This window comes from Pipistrellus hanaki (assembly GCF_964339955.1).
Source record: "Pipistrellus hanaki genome assembly, chromosome: 4".
Classification (NCBI taxonomy): Eukaryota; Metazoa; Chordata; class Mammalia; order Chiroptera; family Vespertilionidae; genus Pipistrellus; species Pipistrellus hanaki.
Genome location: NC_140506.1, coordinates 72,608,953 through 72,634,030, shown reverse-complemented (window position 1 = coordinate 72,634,030; position 25,078 = coordinate 72,608,953). Strand labels below are relative to the sequence as shown.

Below are 25,078 nucleotides of genomic sequence, written 5' to 3'. Positions count from 1 at the left end.
GACATGATCCAACCCATCATTAGTAGGATTCAAGAGATAAGACCTAAAATGTAGGACAACAACCAGCCACAAAAATACTTATTTACCAGTCTGGAAATACTTATTTATCAGTCAGGACAGAAGGGCTAAACGAGGCAGTAAGTGATTCTTTTTGAGCAGTGAAGATGAGAAGAAACTAAGGTTAGCTGGCAAGAGATAGTGTCTATAACCTCACACATACATATACAATTTTAAGTTAAGAAAAGTATGTGTATAGTCACTATTTAGATATTGGAAGCTGCTAAAAAGTATAGATTCTTTGGCCAGAGATAAGCTTATTTGGGTGTTAAAAAAAACGTAGTAATGTATTTGACTCAGAATAAGTAAAATATTCATAAGGCACAAAATGAAAGTTACAAAGGGCAAACAATGACACTTTAAGAATCCCCTTCCCCTTCCCAATTCACCTCTGGAAACAACCATGTTACCTTTTTTTTTTTTCTTTCTTTCCAAAGAGTTCATATACATATATGGAGTTTGTGTCATAACTCAGAAGGTAGATTAACACAAATTCTCCCATGGTTTCCTGTAGGACTTTTCATTTTTCTTCTTGCTCTCTTTAATCATTTAAATATTTTATCCATCAAGAACTTATTAGTATGAGATGTGTATCTACTCACTCACCCCTCTCCTCTCCCCCACCCAACTGGCTAGTGTTCTGAGAAAGAAGGGTACAGGGTCAAGAAGCTCAGAAGTACATGTATGGGGACAGTGAGCACAGTAGCACGTGTATAAGGATAGTGAGCACAGTAGTACGTGTATGAGGAAGTTTTCCTGGCATTGGGTGTAGAAGAAACTGGAGGTGGCATGCAGTCACTAACTGCTGAGGTCATCCAGTTGAAAGGCCAACCCTTCAGGTAGGACTGAATTAGGGCTGGGGCAACAGAAGAGGTGAGGTGGGAAGGTCCTGGAGATAGAATCCATAGGATTCAATTACTGGTTCAATGAGAAAAAGCAACAGAAGAATTCTATTTCCTGACTCAGGGATGCTATTATTAGAGAGAGGCAGCACTCTGTGTTATGAATAAGTCTGGCTTCACAGAGCAGGTGCAAGGATCCACAAAGTTTGAGACCTCACTAGGACACTCAGAGGAGATGGTCAACAAGGTGTTGAAAAGGTGGGAGTATCAGAGATCTGGGTGATGAATTTCCCCACTGCTCTCTTGAGGAAATAGTATAGGAGTTACATGTTTAGTCCCTTAGTTGGACAGGGTGTGCCCCATTCCTGAAGGCTATTATATTCATCAAACCTGTTGGAGGGACTGGTTCCTGGTTACAGGAAGCCTGAAACGGGCCACCATAATAATTACCTCTATATAAGGACTTTACTATTTTCAAAGTATTTGGTTGTCAGTTGGTTGGTCCTGTTTTCAAAGAAAGAGAATCAGCTTGAATCAAACGAGTTGCCCACTGTTCCAAAAGAAATTTCCAGTGTAGCCTGTAATAATAATGATAGCAATGACATATTTCTTTTTTTAAAAAATATATTTTATTGATTTTTCACAGAGAGGAAGAGAGAGGGACAGATAGTTAGAAACATTGATGAGAAAGAAACATCGATCAGCTCCCTCCTGCACACCCCCCACTGGGGATGTGCCCGCAACCCATGGATATGCCCTTGACTGGAATCGAACCTGGGACCTTTCAGTCCACAAGCCAACACTCTATCCACTGAGCCAAACTGGGTTCGGCATTTCTAAAGAACTTACATCACACTGAGCTAAATCCTTCAGGAGTTATATCACCTACTCCTCAAAACCTTATGTAAATGAAAAAGAGGTTCTATAAAAAGTAATCTCACAAGATGATCTGATCACAAATTCCTAACTGGGCAGATCATGGTCAAGCCCCAGGCATATATAACTTCTTCATTAAAAGGCTTATCTTTGCTGTAAGCAAAACCTGTCCATTGTTTTTGTGCACCTAGTTGAACACAGCACTGAAATGTCCCGTTTCAAACCTCTCCTAAAGCAAGCATGTCAAACTTGAGGCCCGCAATGAATATTTTTGCAGCCCAGCCAATATGTAAGAATGTTTTAATAAAAATTTCATAACTTAATTTTTACAATATCCTGTTATACATTTATCCTATATAATAAAAGCCTAATAAGCAAATTGACTGAACAGCAGAACAACTGGTCACTATGATGAGTACTTACCATCAGGGGGCAGATGCTTAATGCAGGAGCTGCCCCTTGGTGGTCAGTGGGCTCCTGCAGGGGGAGCACTGCTCAACCAGAAGCTGCTTGCTGCTGGGGAGTGCAGAGTCTGGAGGGAGCCTCTCCCACCTCTGCAGCAGCTGCAGTGCTCAGGTGGGCAGTGAGGAGCGAGGGGTCTCGAACTGTGAGAGGGTGAACTGTGAGAGGGCACAGGCCAGGCTAAGGGACCCCTCCTAGTACACACATTTTGTGCACCAGGCCTCCAGTTATCTATAATGAATTACAATGTTCACTAATGACTGATTACTATAATCATGTTTCATTCATTTCCCTTAGGCGCCTTAGGGGCAAGCACACCATTTCTCTCCACTAATACTAGCAGTGAATATTTTAGCAGCCGATTGCCACGTCATTAGTCTTTGACTGACTTGTTTAGTGTGCACAACAGGCAATATTTCACTTTTGGAGAACAAAAAAATAAGGTTTGTTTGTATTATGCTTATTAATTTGTGCAGTTATTCAGTGTCTGGTAAGTTAATGTTCAAGAAAAAATATTTTTATTTTTATTTAAATGTTCTATTATTTTATGTTAACAATTACCAGTTCTACCAGTTAATAATGCATATTTTTTTCAATAGGTGGAGTTACACATATGTTGATATATATGCAATTTGATATGTATGCTATTTTGTTGTATTGACAACAAGCTTCAAAACTTCATATGTCAAATTTTCTGAAAGTGTTAACACCATAGATATTTTTACGCTTAAAAATGTCGAATTTCGTGCCAAAAAAAGCATTTGTGGAAAATTTGAATTCATTACTTTATTTTGAAGAAAAAGTTATCGTATACTTCGGGAAGCTTATGGTGAACATGCTCCATCTCAAAATACTTGTGAACGCTGGTTTAAACGCTTTAAAAGTGATAATTTCAATGTGAAAGACAAAGAACATTCAGGTCAACCGAAAAAGTTTGAAGACCAACAATTACAAGCATTATTGGATGAAGATGCATGTCAAACTCAAAAACAACAGAAAGATTAAACATTGCTCAGCAAACAATTTCCGATCTTTTACAAGCAATGGGAAAGATTTTAAAGGAAGGAAAATGGGTGCTGCATCAACCGAAGGAAAGACAAATGGAAAACTGAAGTCATCAGTAAAATGTTGCTTCAAAGGCAGGAAAGAAAGACTTTTTTGCATCAAATTGTGACAGGCAATGAAAGTGGATTCATTTTGAGAATCCCAAAGACACAAAATCATGGGTTGATCCAGGTCAACCGTCAACATTGACTGCAAGGCCAAATCGCTTTGGAAAGAAGACAATGCTCTGCGTTTGGTGGGATCAGAAAGGTGTGGCGTATTTTGAGCTTCTAAAAACCAGGTGAAACTGTTAATACTGATCTCTACTGACAGCAAATAATTAATTTGAACCAGGCTTTGATCTTAAAACGACCAGAATGGGTCAGTAGATACAGCAAAGTAATTTTGCTTCATGATGACGCACCACCACACACTTCAAAACCAGTTAAAGACACGTTAAACGATCTTGCCTGGGAAATGTTAACCCACCTGCTGTATTCACCAGACCTTGCTTCTTCAGATGACCACTTGTTCCGATCGATGGCACATGCACTTTCTGAGCAGCACTTCAAAACATACGAAGTGGAAAATTGGGTCCTGGTTTGCCTCAAAACAAAAAAAGTTCTGTTGGGATGGTATTCACAAATTACCTGAAAGATGGGGGAAATGTGTAGCTAGGTGATGGACATTACTTTGAATAAAACATTTTTGATGTTTCTCTTACAACTGTTGTGTTTTCTTTGATTATGAAATATGCATTATTAACTGGTGCATCTAGTGCTCTTTTATTTCAGCCCTTGGTATTCAGCATGTCTCTATTGAAATAAACCTACGTTTCTATGAAAATTGAAGCTTTTGGTTTTTTGTGGCCCACATAAACTTAAACCTTGTTTATTTGGCCTCTTTGAATTTGGCATGTTTGTTCTAAAGCAATGGCCACCCTCAAGAGAGCTTATAATCTTGTTCACTATCCAGTGATTTTCAACTGGTGTACTGCAAAAATTTTTAAAACAGCAATACCCACTTAGTCAGGGGGACTGACCTTAGGCTGTCAAATAAAAAAATAACCAACACAATAGCCGTCTGGTGTGAATGAATCATACCTATTTTTTTTTTTGTCAGGTCGGCAAAAAAATGTTTTTTGGTGTGCTGAAGAATTTTAGTAAGTAGTTTGTGTGTGCCACGAGATGAATGGGAAAGGTTGAAAATCGCTGCTGTCATCTGATCGCCGCCTTGCTTTCTCCCACCTTCATTCCTTACATTCCCTCCTTAATTCTAAATACATAAAAGTTCCAAACTGTTTTTCTTATTTTTATTTATTTATTTGTGTGTGTGTGTGTGTGTTTTCAGTCTGATGAGATCTTACTTTCAGGATATTCTGTTTGGCTCAAATAAATGAGGGGTTTGGACATTCTTACATGGACACCTATAAATGTAAGCTGTCCCAAGGAGCCCTATGACGTCAGAGGGTACCTTGACACCTATAATTTAGGAACCGCAGTAGAGGGTAGTGTGTGAGGAGTCTTACCGGGGACTAAGACAGCCAGGCTTTTCCAACCCGAGGCGCCAACCTCTGGTCCCTCCAGGCCTTGCCCCTCCCGCCCCCGATTCTAACGGGCCGGCATTCCAATCCGAGGTGGGGCAGGAGGGACCCGGACCACCTGTGGGCGTAGCCTGGGTCAGGAAAACTGGGCCGCGGAGCAGAAAAAGCGGCCAACACCTTCCAGGCGCGACCGACACAGCAGGCTAGACACCGCGGTGCACAGCCATGGCCCCGTACTGACCCATGAGAAGGTGGGCAGCGGCCCAGGGAACGCAATGAGGGGGACGAGACGAGCGGCCAGCCCGGGAGCCCCGCCCGCCACAGAACCACGTGCCGGCTCTCGTGCCCGGATGCCCCGCCCGAACGCGGAGGGGGCGTGGCCTGGAGGCCCGTACCAAGGACGCGGATTCGCAGGGGGGAAGAAAGCCTGGCCCGGGAGCGCGCGGCCCTGCGGGGCGGGGCGGGGCCGCCGCTGGCCACACCCCCACCCCCGCGTTGGGAGCGGGCGGTGGTAGCACCTCAGTGGTGCGGGCCTGGTCCGGCTCAGATTCGGGAGTGTTGCGGGATAGCTCGAGGTGAGTGAGGGGAATCCGGGGTTCCTGGTGGGTAAAACACGGGCGCCAGGGCTCGGGGTGCTGTGGCTCCGCCGTCCGATGCCTTGTGGTCGCCGCGACCGGTGTCCGGGCCGGTGGCGCTGGGCCGGGTCGCTGTGTGTCTGTCTCACGGAAAGCGCGGCTCCCACCTCGGCTCATCCCTGGTGGACCTTCCCCTCGAACTGACCCCTTGCGGCGGCGGCTTGAGGGTCATCTTTTCCACCACCGAGGATGCCAGACCAGCCCCTCGGGTCCGAGGGCGCCGGTTCCAGGGCCCGCGCTAACCGTCCGGCTAAGTCACTTCCCCTCTCCGAGCCTCAGTTTCCCCGTCGGGTACGATGGATCTCCAGGCGGCGGTTTTGGGGGTAACTCACGTAGGAGGCGCCCTATGAGTGCGAATGGGACCCGAATCCGATCCAGCAGCATCAGGTGGGCTCAGTCAGGGGAGCAGGGCAGCCTGGCCTCTCGTGGGGATCACTTGGCGTGTTGTGGTCGAGGCCCAGGCGTCCCTGGGGAGCAGTGCCTGCCGCAGGTAGGTAGGTGCCGCAGGTAGGTAGGTAGCTGCAGCGACAGATATTGGCCGGGCTCTTGCTGGGCAGCCCTGACACCCTAACTTAGCTCTTGAAGCTATTGGGTAAGAGGTCAAGGTCTCCTGGGCGACGGGAACCTGACCTTGCATTTTGCTTTTTATTTCTTAAGACTGGTCATCGTTGTGTAAGTTGGTGACCAGTACTGAGGAGATCGGGGTCATTTAAATGAACGTGACTGCCTCCTCTGTTGGACCTCCGAAATGCAGCCTTCCCTCTGAGCTAGGCCAAGCTAGAGAGATTAGTGCTGGCGCCAAGGGAGACAAGGCTGGAGTGGATGGTCCTGGGTGTGAGTCTTGGCACCTTGGTAGGGCGCTTAACTTATCGAGCCTCTGTTTCCTTCTCAAATAGCACAGACAGTGATACATACAGCCCACCCTGCTGCCACCACAGGTCTGAGGTTCTGTGGATCCAAAGAGGGCCTTGGAGGGAGGGTGACATTGAGAACTTAAATTCCTTTAAGCTGAGCAATTAACTAACCTTCTGGGATTCAGTGTCCTCACTGTGCAGTCCTATAATTCCTGTAGTTTGGGGGAGAAGCCATTGATTCATTAACTACGCACAAGTTCTGCCTCGTACACAAATCGCCTTTGAATGGCTGTGGGATTGGCTTGATCAGGGAAACAGTCCAAAAGTCTCAGTAAAGGAGAAAACCCAGAAGGAGTCACTGTCTTGACTTTGTGTCCCTCTAAGGCAGCGGTTCTCAACCTTTCTAATGCCCCGACCCTTTAATACAGTTCCTCGTGTTGTGGTGACCCCCAACCATAAAATTATTTTTGTTGCTACTTGATAACTGTAATTTTGCTACTGTTAATGAATCGTAATGTAAATATCTGTTTTCTGATGGTCTTAGGTGACCATGCTAGCAGTTCTCAACCTGTAGAGCCTAAGACCATCAGAAAACACAGATATTTACATTACAATTCACACCAGTAGCAAAATTATAGTTATGAAGGAGCAACAAAAATAATTTTATGGTTGGGGTCACCACAATACGAGGAACTGTATTAAAGGGTCAGGGCATTAGAAAGGTTGAGAACCACTGCTCTAAGGAGTTCTTATTTTCCTTTTGAGAGAGTGGTCAGTTCTTGAGCTTCTCATACTTCTCTTACTCCTGATGTAGACAGTTGTTTCATTGGGCACGTAGCTTAATCATTATCTCAAGAGTCCAAAAAACAGCCAAAACCGGTTTGGCTCAATGGATAGAGCGTCGGCTTGGGGACTGAAAGGTCCCGGGTTTGATTCCGGTCAAGGGCATGTGCGTTGGTTGTGGGCACATCCCCAGTAGGGGGTGTGCAAGAGGCAGCTGATCGATGACTCTCTCTCATCGATGTTTCTAATTCTCTATCTCTCTCCCTTCCTCTCTGTACAAAATCAATAAAATATATATATTTTTTAAAAAAGAGTCCAAAAAACAGATCTGCATTTCAGAGAATGGAGTATTAGCTTCCAGTGTGTTGTGGTATTGAAAACTTTAGTGGTCTTAACTCTAAAATTCTTCATGTCTAGCACGTTAAAAAAAAAAAAAAGCAGGTACCGTAGGTTTTAGATAAAAGGAACCCCAGGATTATACTTCACCTGGATACAGCAGCATTGACTGCAGCCAACAGGAAGCAGGCAGATAACTACCCCTGGATGTTATCCTGTATAATAAAAGGCTAATATGCAAATCGAACGGCAGAATGACTGGTCGCTATGATGCGCACTGACCATCAGGGGGCAGACGCTCAGTGCAGGAGGTGTGCCATTCTGCCAGAAGCTGGGCTCATGGCTGGTGAGCGCAGCGGCAGTGGCAGCGGCAGTGGCGGGAACCTCTTCCACCTCTGTGGCAGTGCTACGTATGTCTGACTGACAACTTAGGCCTGCTGGGACATCTGGGCTGAGGGACACCCCTCCCCACCCCAAGTGCACGAATTACGTGCACCGGGCCTCTAGTGAGTTTATAATCAGCCACAGATGTCAGTGGCCTGAGGAACCTGAAGTTTTAGGACCTGCCAATGACTGGCTTGATCCTCTTTGAAATCAGGACCTGAGTAAGTGTGAAATAGACTTTGAAATCAGAACTTCTTGACCAATCCTGAACATTTTCTTGCTAAATGCATGGAACATTTTAAGTTAATAAGAATTTAGCTCTTAAGCTTCTCCTTATTTTTTCCCTGATGGAAGCTTCTGTATAGTTGTAAGACCTGTAATAGTTCCAGAGAGCCCAGCTGTCCCTGCAATATCTCTGCTTCCTGTGCTTTAGGAAGGAGCAGAACACTGGATTGGAAGTCAGGGAACCTGAGATCCAGCTGTGGCACTGGCACTGTTTCTTTTTGGCAAACCCATAGACCTCAGTTTAGTGCTTTGGGATTTAATTTGTATGTCTGATACATTTGAAAGTTACAACCAGAAAATAATAAAATGGATAAATGACTTTCCATATAACTATTTTTCTGTTTACAAAAATATTAAGTCCTCATTATTTTAAAAACTACTACAGAAATATGCACTATAGTGAATATCCCGCATAGCCTTTCACTGAGAAAAAAAAAAAAAATCACTGCTAGTGGTGGTGGTGTAGTATGTATCCTCCAGATATTTTTCTTCACATATAAAAAACATTTATTATCTGTTTTTAACTTGAAACAACAGAATCTTTTTACTATTTTAATTTTAAACAAAAACTTTATTATAGCTAGTCATACTGTTCTGAGGCTTGCTTTTTATTACTTAACATGAGGTCTTTCTATATTACTAAGTAGAGAACCAACTTATTCTTTTTTAAAGCCTGATTCTTCTTCTTTTTCCTAATCTTTATTGACTTCAGAGTTGGGGTAGGGAGAGAGAGAAGCATCAATGATGAGAGAGAATCATCAATCGACTTCCTCCTGCATGCCCCACATGACTTCCTGGTTCATAGGTCAATGCTCAACCACTGAGCCACACCTACCAGGGTAAAGCCTCATTCTTTTTAAAATGACAGAATATTCTAGTAAATAATATTGAAAAACAATTTATGCGGTTTGTAGCTTTTTGCTATTAAGAATTCTCGATAAGTGTCTTGTTTTTTATCTTGTGCAATTGGACAAATATTTTTGCACAATGAATACTTAGAAGTGGAAGAACTGGAACTATATGAGCTTTTAAGTATTCAGTTAATAATTATTGACTGTGTACTGGGCAATTTTTGAAATGTCATGGGTATAGCAGTGACCAAAACAGACAAGTCCCCCATAGATCTGATTGGTGTGTGTGTGTGTGTGTGTGTGTGTGGAGAGAGCGGCGGGGAGGGGGGACAAAAACACACATGGTTTTTTAAATGGTGATAAATAATTTGGGATTTAACTTTTTTTATATGTGAGATTCATTTAAAAATTAAAATCAGCCCAGCTGGCATGGCTTAGTGGTTGAGCATTGACCTATGAACCAGGAGGTCACAGTTCGATTCTAAGTCAGGGCACATGCCCAGGTTGTGGGCTTGATCTCCAGTGTGGGGAGTGCAGGAGGCAGCCAATCAATGATTCTCTCTCACATTTCTGTCTCTCTCCCTCTCTTCCTCTCTGAAATCAATAAAAATATTTTAATAATAATAATAAAAGTATATTAATAAGACAAAATCAGAAGAAATTAAATGGAGAAATTACTTTTTATAAAATGTATTTTTTTTGTTTACAAAAAATTTTAAGTGCTCATTATAAAAAAGACTGTCATAAAAATATGCAATATAGACAGTGAATGTCCTTCATAACCTTACACTGAAACTTTTCCCCCCTATGGAGAAAAACAATGCAAAGGAGACAGAAAGAGAGAGAAAAGATTGTAGAATGGTGTGACTTTAAATGTCAATAGATATCGTCAAATTCCCCTCCCAAAATATTACCTTGTTATGTTTCCATCAACAGAGACTCATCATTTTAAAATTCATAATTCTAAGGCCAGTTGCAAATAAAAGAGAAGCTTTATTTCAGAAAAATTTGTGCGAGACTGTACGAAATTTATATTATGTATGCCCACTGTGTGTGCACATACAAACATACACATGTATATATTTTAAGTTCTTCTGATGACTCCAAAAGCTGGTGTTTCCTTGCCCACTTCATAGCTGGGGAGAGATCTCCGCAGTGAAACCATTTGCTCAAGGCTGTGAGGGTGAAGCTGAGGCCTCATCCAGGCCATCTTTTCCCAGGGTCCTCACTCTTTTTTTGTGCTGTCTCTCGTTTTCTGACTAAGAGGATTGGTTTTTTGTTTATTTGTTTTGATGGAAAGAGAATCTCCTAATTCACATAACTACTTAATAACATCATTATTTGTCCTCACTTACAATACTGCAAAGCACAGTAAGCATGTCTTTCTTGTATGTTTCACTGTACATTTAATTATAGTGTAAGAAAACTTAAATGAATATCTGATAGATGATGGCAGTTCTTTATTATTCTTATTTTATAGGCTACAGAACAAAATTCATTTTTCTGGACAGTTCTGTTATCTGGTATTTGACAGGAACTTAGACTATTGGGTAGGTAGGGAGAAGCTCCTGGGTCAGTCAGCTTAGCAGTTTATACAGCGAGTGGCCCACACCAGGCCTTACTTTCTTTTTTTTCTTTCTTTTTTTTTTTTTTAACTAAATATGCCTTTATTTCAAATTACCTTTTTAGAATGACATGAGAAATAGAGAAAGCTAAATGACCGATAGTTGTAATCATGTTGCAGATTCCTTGCATTTTGGACTGTCTAAGGTCTCTTCATGTTGGTGGCATGTGTATCATTGTATGTTTTTCTTCCCTTTATTTATTTATTTATTTTTTAATAAGTTTTTATTTTTCATATTATTACAAATGTTCCTTCCCCCCCCCCCCTCACCATTGCTCTCCTCCACCAGGTTCCCACCCCACCCTCTGCCCTTTCCCCTCTCCCCATTGTCCTCATCCATAGGTGCACAGTTTATGTTCAGTCTCTTCCCACGCCCCCCTCTCCCCTTTTCCCCAAGAATCGTCAGTTCACTCCCCTTCCATACCTCTGATTCTATTATATTCAACAGTTAATATTGTTCATCAGATTTTTTTAATTTCCTTGGTTTTTAGATTCACTTGTTGATAATTACGTATTTGTTGTTCATAATTTTTATCTTTGTTTACTTTCTCTTCTGAAAGAACCCCCTTCAGCAATTCATATAATTCTGGTTTGGTGGTGATGAACTCCTTTAGCTTTTTTTTATTAGTGAAGCTCTTTATCTGGCCTTCGATTCTGAGTGATAGCTTTGCTGGGTAGCTTATTTTTGGCTGTAGGTTCTTGCTATTCATCACCTTGAATATTTCTTGCCATTCCCTTCTGGCCTGCATGGTTTCTGTTGAGAAGTCAGCTGACAATCGTATAGGTGCTCCTTTATAAGTTACTACCTTCTTTGCTCTTGCTTCTTTTAATATTCTCTCTTTATCTTTTGCTCTTGGAATTTTAATAATGATGTGTCTCGGTGTGGTCCTCTTTGGATTCCTTTTGTTTGGAGTTCTGTGCGCTTCCTGGACTTGTAAGTCAAATTCTTTCACCAGGTGGGGGAAGTTTTCTGTCACTATTTCTTTCAGTATGTTTTCGATATCTTGCTCTCTCTCATCTTCTGGAACCCCCATAATTCTGATGTTGGTTCGCTTGAAGTTGTCCCAGAGGTTTCTTACATTATCTTCAATTTTCTGGATTCTCTTGCCTTCTAGCTTCTGTGGAGGAGTGTCTTCTGGCTCTTTATGTTCCAAATCTTTGACTTGATTCTTGCGATCTTCCCTTCTGTTTTTAGGACTCTGTAGAATATTTTTTATTTCAGACAATGTATTCTTTATTTCTTGTTGATCCCTTATCATTTCTTGTTGACTCCTTATTAATTCTAGTTGATCTCTTTTCATATCCTCATAGGCCTTATCCATCTTTTCTAGGAAATTCTTGAAAAACCTTATAAGCGTAGATTTGAACTCTATATCCAGACGCTTTTTGTCCTCCATTTCTTTCGTTTGTGATCTATTTTGTTGTCGCATTTCGCAGTTACAGATGGGACGGGGTTTCAGGGTGGAGCCTGCAGCTTTGGCTTCCGTCAGCCCCGCCCTATGCGGGTCCTTCAGTGCTCGCTGCCGGCGCCTCTGAGAGAAAGATGCCCTCAATTTTCGCCTGCTGCCAAACAGTCTATGCTCTCCCACAATGAGCCCGGTATTGGGGTTCAGTTCAGTTGGAAGTGGAGTTGGAGGTGGCGTTCACAGCAGTCTGGAGCCCCAGTCTCCTTCCCGTCAGGGCAATCCCGCGGCACAGCCGACCGTCCCTTCTCTGGGGGCAGTGTGTGCGCCTCCGGGACCTCCTTTCTCCGCTACCCCGGGGTTCTGACTTACAGCCCAGCTCCCTATGGCTGAGCCTGAGTCCCCGGGGTCTGGCCCAGAACTGGGGTTCAGAGCAGTCAGGGGCCCAGCACAGTCGGAGTTTTATCTCCTTTCCGCTTGGGAACGCCCGCCAGGCACTCGGCCTCCCTCCTCTCCGGCTCCGTCCTCTTCGCGTGCGCCGCGTGTCTCCGTACCTTAGGCTTTTACAGCTCCTCCGTGCTTCCTTCTGGTTTTCTCCTTGCTTCTTGTTGTAGGATTTCCAGTCAGTCGACTTTCCTGTAGTTCTGGGTAATGTCCATTTTATATTTTAGTTGTATTTTATTAAAATTGTTGTGTGCGGCTGCGGCTAGTTGCCTACCCGAGCAGCCATCTTGGATTTCCAGGCCTTACTTTCTTCATCAGTGAAGTGGGGGAATGAAGCACTATTTCCCCTTCTTCCCTGGAACAGCTCAAGAGGTGTTTATACATATTTCTGCAGTAATGCTCCCTTGGCAGTGTTTCTGTCCTGTGGAATGACACTTGCAAAACACATATTTGGTCTTCCTGGTCTACACTTCTATGTTTAGGGCCTGGTTTAGGCACTTGCAAACTCTGCCGGGAAGGGGAACAAATATAAAGTAAACAATTATGACAGAGTTCATTCTCAAGATAAATGCATATGAGGTGCTTATCCTTGGTGCTGAGCCTGGTGTGTGCTGGGGAGCACTCAGGATGAGCTGTCCTTATGTGAGGGGCGTCTTGCAAGGTCCCATAGAAGAGGTGACATTTGAGTTGGGTCTTGGAGGGTAGGTAGGGAACCCTCCAAGGCACACCCCCTCTGTGGCGTGTAAGGTGTAGTTTGCATGAAGGTTGGACTGATTAGGGCTTACCCGGAGGTGGCTGTGAACAGGGAAGTTGGCTGGGATGGGAAGGCCTTTAAATAGGCCAGGAATGTGACTGGCACAGAAGTGTTTTTCCTGTACTGAATATTCAGACTTTCTTCTTGCCCAATATCTTTCTCTCTGAGTGACTTCATCATTTGGGAATCTAACTCTGCCTGAATTTGTATCATACCATTTTAGAGCTCCACATCCTAAAAGGTTTTTTCCTTCTCCACCATTTCCCTGCATGAGGTGGTTACATTAATTATATAACTATTGGTGTGTGTGTGTGTGTGTGTGTGTGTGTGTGTGAAGTTGGCAGAGGATTCCCATGGGCAAACCATGGCTCTTTGACTTTTTAAAAATATGTTTTTATTGATTTGAAAGAGAGGAAGAGGGTGAGGAGAGAGAAACATTGATGTGAGTAACATCCTTCAGGTGCTTCCTGCATGCCCCTACCTACATTGATTTTATTATCCCTCCTTTGATCAAGCCCGCAACACAGGCATGTGCACTGATCAGGAATCGAACTGGCGACCTTCTGGTGCATGGGATGATGCTTAATCAACTGAGCCACACCAGCCTGGACAAACGATGGCTCTTTGAAGATTAGTGGCTCCTGTTGGTTTGGTCCATTGGAGACAGGTTCTTCAGCCTCTATTATGCCTGATGCTGGTTGGTGTGGCAGCTTGGTTAATGCTTGGGTATGTTTTGAACAAAGCACCTGGGGGATCTTCTGAGTGGCTTATGGAGAAAACTGCTGATATGTGTGTGTGTGTGTGGGGCGGGGAGGGCGCACTTATTTATTTTACTTGTAAAGATGACTATGTTGGGAAGAAATATAAGCATTATCTTGTAATTGTGGTGCTGGAGGGTGAGGCATTCTAATATCCTTTGCACAGTGTCTGTGCACAGCTTAGAGAATGTACAGATGCTCCCAGAAATTAATCAGTTTCAAGACTAGAATACAATGTTGGGTCAAACTGTGGTGCCATTAGCTGTGGACTGTTTCTCAGAGAACTGGATTCTTTGGGAGACGTCCTGTGGTAGAAAAATAGAATGGAAGTAGTTGGCTTTTGTCTACCTAATTGTAATAACAGGGGGAAATGGATTCTGTGGGGTGTGCCCTCTGATGTGGGACTTAACTAATTTACTTCCAGGTGACATTGATGAATTATGCTTAGTCATTTTTTAATCTCCCCGTAGCTTTATCATTAGTGCCTTTTCCTGTGGTCCTGCCCACCCCACCCGGTTTGCCAAGCTCAGCCTTCCATAGTCCCTCTTCCTTTGGTGCTTATGTAAGAGCACCATGATCTTGCAGTACTTCGATCCTCACAAGCACACATCATCATTGCGCTGAGTAGGCTGGATGTGTACAAAGGTTTGAGGACAGTAGGAACACATGAACTCGTGCTCACCTCTCTAAACCCAGATTTGCTCATTTTTTATCTTAGGTCATTTAGGGTCAGTTTCTAACACTGCAAAGAGGGATGATGGCTCTTGAATATACAGGAGAATATATTAGCCAATTGTGCTTGGGGAGGAGGGGACGATTAGGTGGGGACACATTCCAGGCATAGAGCATTGTGGTCTTGAAAGGAAGAGCACTTGTTGGTTTCAGAACCTTTGCAGTGTTATGTGGACCTGTTGGATAAAGTTCCTTATGTAATGTAACTTGCAAACTCTAAAGGGTCATTTAGCATGACAACAGAGATGAGAAAGCCCATGGCCCATGGCCGACCTGGAAACCCCACTAGTGAGATCTCACACCAATTAGTGACCTCACCATCTACCGATCTCTAAAGCTCTAAGGACAAATAACATCTGTCCCCTTTTCCTATCTTCATTCTGGATTTTCACCACCTTGCTGTCCTTTCATTGTTTTTGTCTTTGAATCTCTTTCCACTGCCATAGCCTTATTGTAGCCCCTTGTTACTTCCTGGTTGTGCTAGACCCATAAGTGGCCTTCTGAGTCCGTAATTCCTTCCCTACTCTGAAGACTTGCCCTTGGTACCATTGCTAGATTGATCTCACAGCCCTATTTTTTTGTTTTTAATCCTCACCCAAGGATATTTTTTCCATTGATTTTTCTTTTCTTTTCTTTTTTTCAGAGAGACTGGAAGGGAGGGAAGGGAGGGAGGGAGGAAAGGAGAGAGGGAAAGAGAGAAACGTTGATGAGAGAAAGAACACATTACTTGGTTGTCTCCTGCATGTGCCTGGACCAGTTTTGTGCCCTTGACCAGGAATTGAACCTGGGACCCTTTGGTGTGCAGGCCAATGCTCTCACCACATAGCAGCACCAGCCAGGGCTCACAGCCCTGTTTTTTTTTTTTTGTTTGTTTGTTTTTTTAATATATTTTATTGATTTTGTACAGAGAGGAAGAGAGGGATAGAGAGTTAGAAACATCTATGAGAGAGAGTCATCGATCAGCTGCCTCTTGCACACCCCCTACTGGGGATATGCCTGCAGCCAAGGTACATGCCCTTGACTGGAATCGAACCCGGGACCTTTTAGTCCCCAAGCCGACGCTCTATCCATTGAGCCAAACCGGTTTTGGCACACAGCCCTGTTTATATCACCCCTTGAATTCACAGTTGCCCTCACTGTCCTATTGTTTTGTGTTTTTCTTCCCTTTCCATCTACTTCCGTAAAGGATATGGACCTAGCTTATAATAAAACAAATCTAAATCTCCCTCTGCCTATGGCAATATGCTTGGAGTAGACTATGAATTCAGCGAGTACAGGGACCTTCTCATCATTTCCATGAGTATGAGTCAGTGCATGCAGCAATGCCAGGTGTAAAGGCAGTCATTCACTAAGTACTAACTGGGTGAATGAAGGAATAAATGGATAAATGACTGATTATGCTTTCTCTCTCCCAAGTATACTACTAAGCTTTCTTATGCATATTGACTGTTAATATTGAATCTTATCTTTATTTTTCAAGATTATTGTAAGGTGCCACCTGAACTTTTTATAGAATTTTAGTTTCCATATAAGTGTAAAATTGTAAATGTCTTAAGTTCTTCAGCAATTGATAGTTTATTAAAAATTTAATTCAATAGCCAAAACCGGTTTGGTTCAATGGATAGAGTGTTGGCTTGGGGACTGAAAGGTCCCGGGTTCGATTCCGGTCAAGGGCATGTACCTTGGTTGCGGGCATATCCCCAGTAGGGGGTGTGCAAGAGGCAGCTGATCGATGACTCTCTCTCATTGATGTTTCTAACTCTCTATCTCTCTCCCTTCCTCTCTGTACAAAATCAATAAAATATATTAAAAAAATTTAATTCAGTAATCATTAAGAAGAGAAAGAACTTGAGTCCCCACCCCACAATAGTCTACATCTATTTAGACATTTCTAGGTCAGCTACCTGGATACCAAAAACATGATTTGTTTATTTTTAAAATTCTAATGAAATGAATAAAAGGAATCTAGTTTAACCTTTGAATGTATGTTGTAAGTCAGGTCCTGTGTTGGATGTTTTATGTCCAATGTTAGGATGGTCAATGAGGAGACTGAGGTTGAGTGATAAGTAATGTCATAAGTAAAGGGCCCCCATTGTTTGTAGATGGCATATTTGGGGTTTGAAGCAAAGTCTGTTTACCTGTAAAGCCCATGTTCTTTCATGGCTTTTAAGTTTGTTGAATGTCAAGGCCCACACTCTTTTCAGCAAAACCACTGAGAGAAGAACTCTGAGAGGCAGGTAATTGTACCAAAAATCAGTCAAGGGAAGCTATTGTGATTGAGCAGGCCTTTGTTTATAAGCACTTCATGTGTACTAAGTCCTCTTTGAGATGCTGGGCCTGCATCTGTGTGTACAAGATCAATAGGATGATGATGGCTTAAGTGCAGGGGTGGAGGGAATGTTCTAAAGAACAGAAGAGCATGACCCACAAGTAAGTAGTCCTTTCTGGGACCCATTTTGGGTAAGGGCAGAGAACTTTGGGCTCTAGTATAATAGTAAGGGCAGATATAGGGGGTAGGAGCAAGAGAATAGACTCAGAGTGATGTATTTTATCATGAGGGGTAAAGCAGGAGAATCCAGGAAAAGTGAGTATATATAGACCCTTTGCCAGAGGTAGGAGATAGACAGTCCACAGTGGAGGTCCTGAGGTTTTTAAGCACATCTTGTGATTAATGTCCTACTATCTTGCTATGAAAATTGAAAAGCCTGACTTGGCTTCTTGCCTCTTAGTGCATGACTTTAAGCAGAACCAAGAGTTCTCAGAAGGAAGCACCAGTTCTGTTCAGATGCTCATGGCTAAAGAGCCAGCATGCTGTATCATTGTTTGTGGAGTGGTAACTCTGGTATGGGAGATTTTATTGATTCAGTAACTGGGCAAATATATGTATTGAGCACCATGTTATGCCAGGCTTCTTGATAGAGGAACAGAAATATAGGATAGCTCCAGCCACATACCAGCTTCTGCCATGCCTCTAGGGTGTATTTAATTTTGAGTAATATTGTCACCTGATAGTACAACCAGGATGCCAACTGCAAAATGAATCCCATGTCATTAAGGAAGCAATTTCTATCTGTAACTTTGCCTTGTTCTAAAAAGGTTTCGAAGGACATGCAACTGGATGACAGAATGGTTCTATTGCCAGTTAGCCTGGTTTGAATCCTGCTTCTACCACATATCAATTCCCTGACTTTGGACACAGACTTTAATCTTTGAGATAATTATGGTTCCTATATGTCAGAGGGCCTTGTAAGGCCCTATGAAATGAAATAGTAGAATGTAATAGTTTGTGCTTAATTATATTAATTATTGTTACAATTAGTATTTATTTAGGAAAAAGAATAGATGAGACAAATAGAAAATGATGGGGGTGGGAAGAATGGGACCTAGGGTTAAGGATACATAGTGTAGAGGTTCTTCCATGATTTCCAGAGCAAAAAAAGGAAGCAAAGCCCGGAATGGGTATGAGATTTCTTTTTGGGGTGATGAAACTATTCTGGGATTAGCAGTGATGGTTGCACAATGGGTGAATATACCATTAAATTATACACTTTAGAATGGTGACTTTTATGGTAAGTGAACTATATCTGTATTTTAAAAAGTGCAGTTTAGCTGAAACTGGTTTAGCTCAGTGGATAGAGCGTCGGCCTGCGGACTCAAGGGTCCCGGGTTCGATTCCGGTCAAGGGCATGTGCCTTGGTTGCAGGCACATCCCCAGTAGGGGGTGTGCAAGAGGCAGCTGGTCGATGTTTCTCTCTCATCGATGTTTCTGACTTTCTATCCCTCTTCCTTCCTCTCTGTAAAAAATCAATAAAATATATTTTAAAAATAAAATAAAAAAATAAAAAGTGCAGTTTATAGGTCATGAATCCTTGAGCAGCTAAACTCCTAGTAGTTCTGCTGTTGGCTCCCCATCACGTTGAACAAGCTCTACACCCCTGTGGCAGACACACTTACTGCTCACGGCATGTTTCTGTGCTCCCCCACATTTATCCCTCCTGAGGTTAGCTTTGGCTAGCAACCCCTGAGAGGGCGTAATATGTGTCACTTCTGGCCTGAAGCATTTAAGACCTGAGGATGATTCCTCCCATAGTCTTCTCCCCATCACAGAAAACCTGGAAGCTATATGCTGAGGTGGTGAAGTCACAAGGAAAAAGCTGCTTGAACTACCTAAACCCTTTATGGAGGCCAAGTGCAGAGCAGTCACCTTGCCTACACTGGACATTGCATAAGTATGCATTAAGCACTTGGGTATGGGTTGATGCTTAGAGGAGGACACCTTTTCCTAGTTTTGTGACCGCATTTTCCCTCACACAGGTGTGCTGTTTGATGTGGTAGGCATCTTTTCTAACGAAGCCATAGCAGATGCAGTGGCGCTGTGGTTCTTATAACTCCGCTGTGTCCCCGCAGCCCACTGCAGCTGAGCACACACTCTCCTCATAGTGTCTGTCAGAGGGAGCATTACACTGTCAGTGTCAGGAGCACCTTGAGTGACCTAGTGTACCCGTCCCAGGTGACAGCATGGTATAATGTCAGAGTTTATCTTCCTACTCACTAAAAGAGCATGGTCAGGGCAATAAGAAACTCATTAGCCAGTGGTTTATGCTGATGCACAGTCTTGTAGATGGGGTGTATTCCTTGTGGATGTTTTTATAGACACTACAGAACAGTCCTCTTCACCATGGCATCTGTTTATTACTGACTGGTTTATGTTGTTGTGAGTTTTTAATAGCCTGTTAGAATGGTTTGGAACAAGTAGCGGCTACTGTTTACGCCACAGCAAACAGGTGAAGTTGGATTAAATGCCATATTCTGGCCAGTGGAAGATTGCAGAGATTGAGCTGATGTTGTCTAATGATGGTAGAAAAATGGGGACAGGGGCCACTGGGGTTTAGCAAGAGTTCTGAGTTCTAAGCTATGTGGGGTGGTGTGTGTGTGTGTGTGTGTGTGTGTGTGTGTGTGTGTGTGTGTTAATCCCACCCAGTGATATTTTTTCCATTGCTTTTCAGAGATTGGAAAGGAGGGAGGGAGGGAGGGAGAAACAGGAAGGGGGAGAGAAACAAACATCCGTGTGACACATGTTTGGGATTGGTTGCCTCAGAGGCTTTTGTGAGCACAGTGCTTTTGAGAGTTGCAATGGGTCTTATAGAGGGAGAGCTGCAGAGAAATGTTGAAAATGAATTGCTTTTTGGAAAATTATTTGACAGCAAATCAAGAGTCTTAAAAATACTTATTTCTGTTGATTCAGAAATATTTCTAAGATAAACTCAGAAACTATTTTTAAGGAAGTAATCAGAGGTGCATGAAGATTTATCTTGAAAAAATATCATATTTATCACGGTATTATTTGTTACATTGGAAAAAATGATTATATTTATAGATTGAAATAACATTTGAGAATTTACAATGTTTACAATTTAATAAATGAAAAAAGCAAAACAAAATTATATGTAGTATCCTTGGGGTGGTGAACACACAATACAGTGTACAGAGATGATATATTATAGAATTATACACCTGAACCCTATATAATTTTTGAATCCTCACCCAAGATATGTTTTATTTGTATTAAAGAGAGAGGAAGGGAGAGGGAGAGGGAGAAACATCAATGTGAGAGAGAAACATGGTTTGGTTGCTTCCGGTATGCAACCAATCCATGTTTGAACCTGCAACCTTGGTATGTGCTCTAACTGGGAATTGAACCTGTGACCTTTTGTATAAGGAATGATGCTCCAGCTGAGTCACACCACAGGGCAAAATCTATATAATTTTATTAACAAATGTCACCCCAATAAATTCAATTTTTAAAAATCTGGAAAATTGAAAATAATTTTTAAAAATTATATGTAATATGCACTCAATAATGTTAAAATGAATATATTTTATAGTATACACGTAAAAAAACGGATAAAACAAATAAATAGTAGGTGTTTGGATTACATATTCTTTAACTTTGTTTTTAATGTAGCATATCTCTTCAGTAGGCAGATATTATTCTTGGCTCTTTATTCTGAAATTGTTTCAGATTCACAGAGAAGTTGCCAAAATAGTCCAAAAAATTATTGAATACTCATTATTCTGTGTTTGCTTTATCATTTCCTCTGTCTATACATGTTTTTAAACATTTTTTCTTGACCTACTTGAGATATGGTGCTCATTTATTCCTAAGCACTTCAGTGTTTATTTTCTAAAAATCAAGGTCATTTTCTTACATAATCATAGTATAATAATCAGTATCAGGAAATGAACATTGAAAATACTATATTGTCTAATCATAGAGTTGTTCTTTTTTCAAATTTTGCCACTAATGTCTTATAAAAGAAAAAACTTTTTTTTCTGGTCCAAGGTTTCATTTAACTGTAACCACTTTTTAGTTTTCTTTTATGTAGACTGATTCCTCAGTCTTTTTCTGTCTTTTATAACCTTGACATTTTTTAAAAAGTCATGCCATTTCTTTGTAGAATATTCCTCAATTTGGATTTGTCTGATCTTTCTTCATGATAAGATTAGGTTATGTATTTTTGGCAGGATATCACAGAAATGGTATTGTGTACTTAGGAACACAGGAACATCATGTCAGGTGGCAGGTGATGTCACTTCCCCAATATTGGAGCTGTTAACTTTGATCACTTGGTTAAGGTGGTGTCAGCCAGGTTCTCCATTATGAAATTCTATTTTCCCCTATGTAATCCATCAGTTTCTCATCAAACTTTACCCATAAATTTTAGCATTCATAATTTTTAAAAAATATTTTTTTATTGATTTCAGAGAGGAAGGAAGAGGGAAAGATAGAAACATCAATGATGAGAGAGAATCATTGATTGGCTGCTTCCCACACTGGGGATCGAGCCTGCCATGTGCCCTTGACCAGAATCGAACCTGGGACCCTTCTATCCACCAAGCCAAACTGGCTGCTAAGGCTAGCATTCATAATTCTTATCTGGGATAATTATAACTATGGTAGTTGTTAATTAGTGGTATTCTGTTTTTTCATTTCTTCTACATTTATTATCTGGCATTCTTCTGTAATTCTTTCTCTTTTTGCCCATGTATTTATTCATCTATATATTGTATTTATATCAGTATTGACTCATAGGTTATTTTTTTTATCCTGTGGGTTATCTGTCACTATGTTCTTTATGTTCAAATCATTCCAGATTTGACCAGTGAGTCAACCACCCCTATCCTTGTAGATTTCTACGTCCTTTTGACATGTACTGTCATTACTCAAGACCTTCCCTATTCTTTAGCACAGCAAAATGCTTCAATTTTATTCACTACTTTTCCTTCCCTAGTTCTGGAGTCAGCCATTTTTCCAAGGAGCCCTGATTCCTTTAGATCAGTGTTTTTCAACCTTTTTTGGGCAAAGGCACACTTGTTTCATGAAAAAAATCACGAGGCATACCACCATTAGAAAATGTTAAAAAATTTAACTCTGTGCCTATATTGACTATATATAAAGTAATTCTCTTGAATAGGAATCAAATAAACACAAAGAAAGTATTTTATAATTACTTTATTATGAAATATTAAGTAAACAAAATAGTGAAAAATTATAAAATTCTTGTCTTGTCTGCACCTACGGCACACCAGGCAACATCTCGCGGCACACTAGTGTGCCCCGGAACAGCGGTTGAAAAACGCTGCTTTAGATCAATGGTTCTCAATCTTTCTAATGCCTTGACCCTTTAATACAGTTCCTCATGTTGTGGTGACCCCCAACCATAAAATTATTTTCATTGCTACTTCATAACATAATTTCGCTACTGTTAATGAATCGTAATAAAATATCTGTTTTCTGATGGTCTTAGGCGACCCTGCTAGCGGTTCTCAACCTGTGATCGCCTAAGATCATCAGAAAACACAGATATTTACATTATAATTCATAACAGAAGCAAAATTACAGTTATGAAGTAGCAACGAAAATAATTTTATGGTTGGAGGTCACCACAACATGAGGAACTGTATTAAAGGGTTGAGGCATTAGGAAGGTTGAGAACCACTGCTTTAGATGGAGAATGGTTTAGAAACCAAGATGACTCCTTGTTCCTGAGTAAGTCTAGGCCCTCTCAGCAGACAAAACTAGGAAATACACATAATCATATACATGTGTCTAGATCTATCTTAATATATTTTTTAGAAAACATTGTGTCAGTATGCAATCCAGCCCCCATATATTTATTTTTAGTTTCCAAAGTAACACACGAATATCAGATGTCTCATTATAAAAGGACAGACAATGCAAAGCTCTTTTAGATACCCACCACCCCAGTCATATTCTAGATATTCAGGAAAGCACCATTATATTGTACCTATCCTCTTAGATAATTTTCTGGAGAAATATGTAATTTTCCTTTTATTTCACTAATTGCTTCATAATGAGGATCTGACTTTCTTTTTTGTTTGGCAGTTGAACGTGCCATTAATTTCATCAAATTATTTTTAACTACTGCATAGCATTCTGTAATTTGGATTGAAAACATAGCAGTGCTGCAGTGAACATGTCACAGGTCCAGTGAGAGGCACATTTCAAGAAGAGAATCCCTGGACCTGGGGGCCAGGGTGTGTGTGGTTTTTTTCCCCATAAGAAAATAGCTTTAAGAATATTTTTCTGATTAGGTAAATAACACATGCTTATTATTATTATTATTATTTTAAATATATATTTTATTGATTTTTTTACAGAGAGGAAGGGAGAGAGATAGTTAGAAACATTGATGAGAGAGAGTCATCGATCAGCTGCCTCTTGCACGCCCCCCTACTGGGGATGTGCCTACAACCAAGGTACATGCCCTTGACCACAGGCTGACGTTCTATCCACTGAGCCAAACCAGTTTCGGCTTATTATTATTTTTAAAATAAGCTATAAATACATTAAACATAAAGTGGGGGGGAGGGAATAAACTCTTATCCCTGACGTAATATTTTTGTGATGATCCTTTTATATATCATCTTTTGCATACACATACATAAATATTTACATCATTGGGGCCATAGCATATATGCTATTGTATTTTAGACGCTTGCTTACTTTGCAGTCACTTGTGTATGATAAGTTTCACAAACCTCCAATGTACAGCTTCATGGATTTTTGCATAGATCAGCTCCCCTGTAACCACCTTGGGAATACCAGGCACAGATACACATTGTCCAGCATGCCAGAAGCTTACCTTTTCTCTCCTACCCATGACCCCTGCTCCAAAGATAGCCACTATCCTGATATCTATCATCATAGATTACTTTTGTCTAATCTTGAAGTTAACTATAAATGGTTGGTACTTTTTCATGTTTGACTTCTCTCATTCAGTATTACATCTCTTTAGATTCATTGTATTATTGCATGTAGCAGTAGGTCATTTGTATTCATAGCATAGCTGCAGCTACTTAATTTTTGGTGGTTGTTTATTTCTTATTCAGAACTTTTAATAGTAACAGTTACATTTCTTACCTACCCTGTGCTAGACACTGCTGTAAATGCAGCTTACTCAACCCTCACAATAACCCAATTAAGTGAGTACTGTTATTGTAATAACGTCTCCATGACTCTATCAGGTGAAGTAGTTCTCTATTATTCCCAGTATACCCAGTGTTTTCATCATGAATGGATGTTGAATTTTGTTAGATACTATTTCTCCGTCTATTAAGATGATCAAATGGATTTTTTTTTTAAAGCCTATTTGAGTAAATTACATTGTTTTTGAATATCAAACCAACCTTTATTCCTGGAGTAAACTCCATTTGATCATGATGTAGTATCTTTTTTATAAGTTGTAGTATCTTTTTAAATTTGCTAACATTTTAGATTTTTGCAATTATGTTTTGCAATTATGTTGGTTTCTAGTTGTTGTTTTTTGTTTTCTTTTTGGTACTATCTTTGTCAGGTTTTGGTATCAGGCCTCATAAAATGAGTTGGAAAATCTATTTCTGACAGGTGTTGTATATAGTTGGTATTATTTTTTCCTTAAATGTTTAATAGAATTTACCAATGCTATCTGCTCCTGGTATTCATTTTTTGTTGAAGTGTTTTAACAATGCAATTTGGATTATTTTAAACTTTTCAGGTTATCTATTTTTTTGGGAGGGCGGGGGTAAGCTCTGAAAGTGTGTGTTTATAAAGAAATTTGTCCATTTCATCTAAGTTATCAAATGTTAGCATAATGTTGTTCATAATTTCCCATGTTACCATAGTAATGTCTCTAGAATCTAATTATGTCCCCTCTTTTATTCCCTATTTTAGTAATTTATGTCCCCCCTCCTTTTTTTTCTTAGCTTGGCTAGAGATTGATCCTATTTGTAGACAACATATCTAGTAAGAGTTCTATAAATTCAAATCTAGTTGAGAATTTAAGGAATTTTTTTTAGAGAGAAAATCTTTTTTATTTAAAGATGCTTTTATTAATATTACTTAGGGAGG

General features: G+C 41.0%; 1 protein-coding gene across 1 annotated transcript in view; it reads left to right on the top strand.

The window, feature by feature from the left end:
* Nucleotides 1–5,220: 5,220 nt before the first annotated feature.
* Nucleotides 5,221–25,078, top strand: part of POR (cytochrome p450 oxidoreductase) — a 60,111-nt gene continuing 40,253 nt past the window's right edge. Inside the window, exon 1 of the mRNA XM_084881542.1 lies at nt 5,221–5,399. The gene's annotated coding sequence lies outside the window, so the exon portion shown is untranslated. The remainder of the gene's footprint in view (nt 5,400–25,078) is intronic.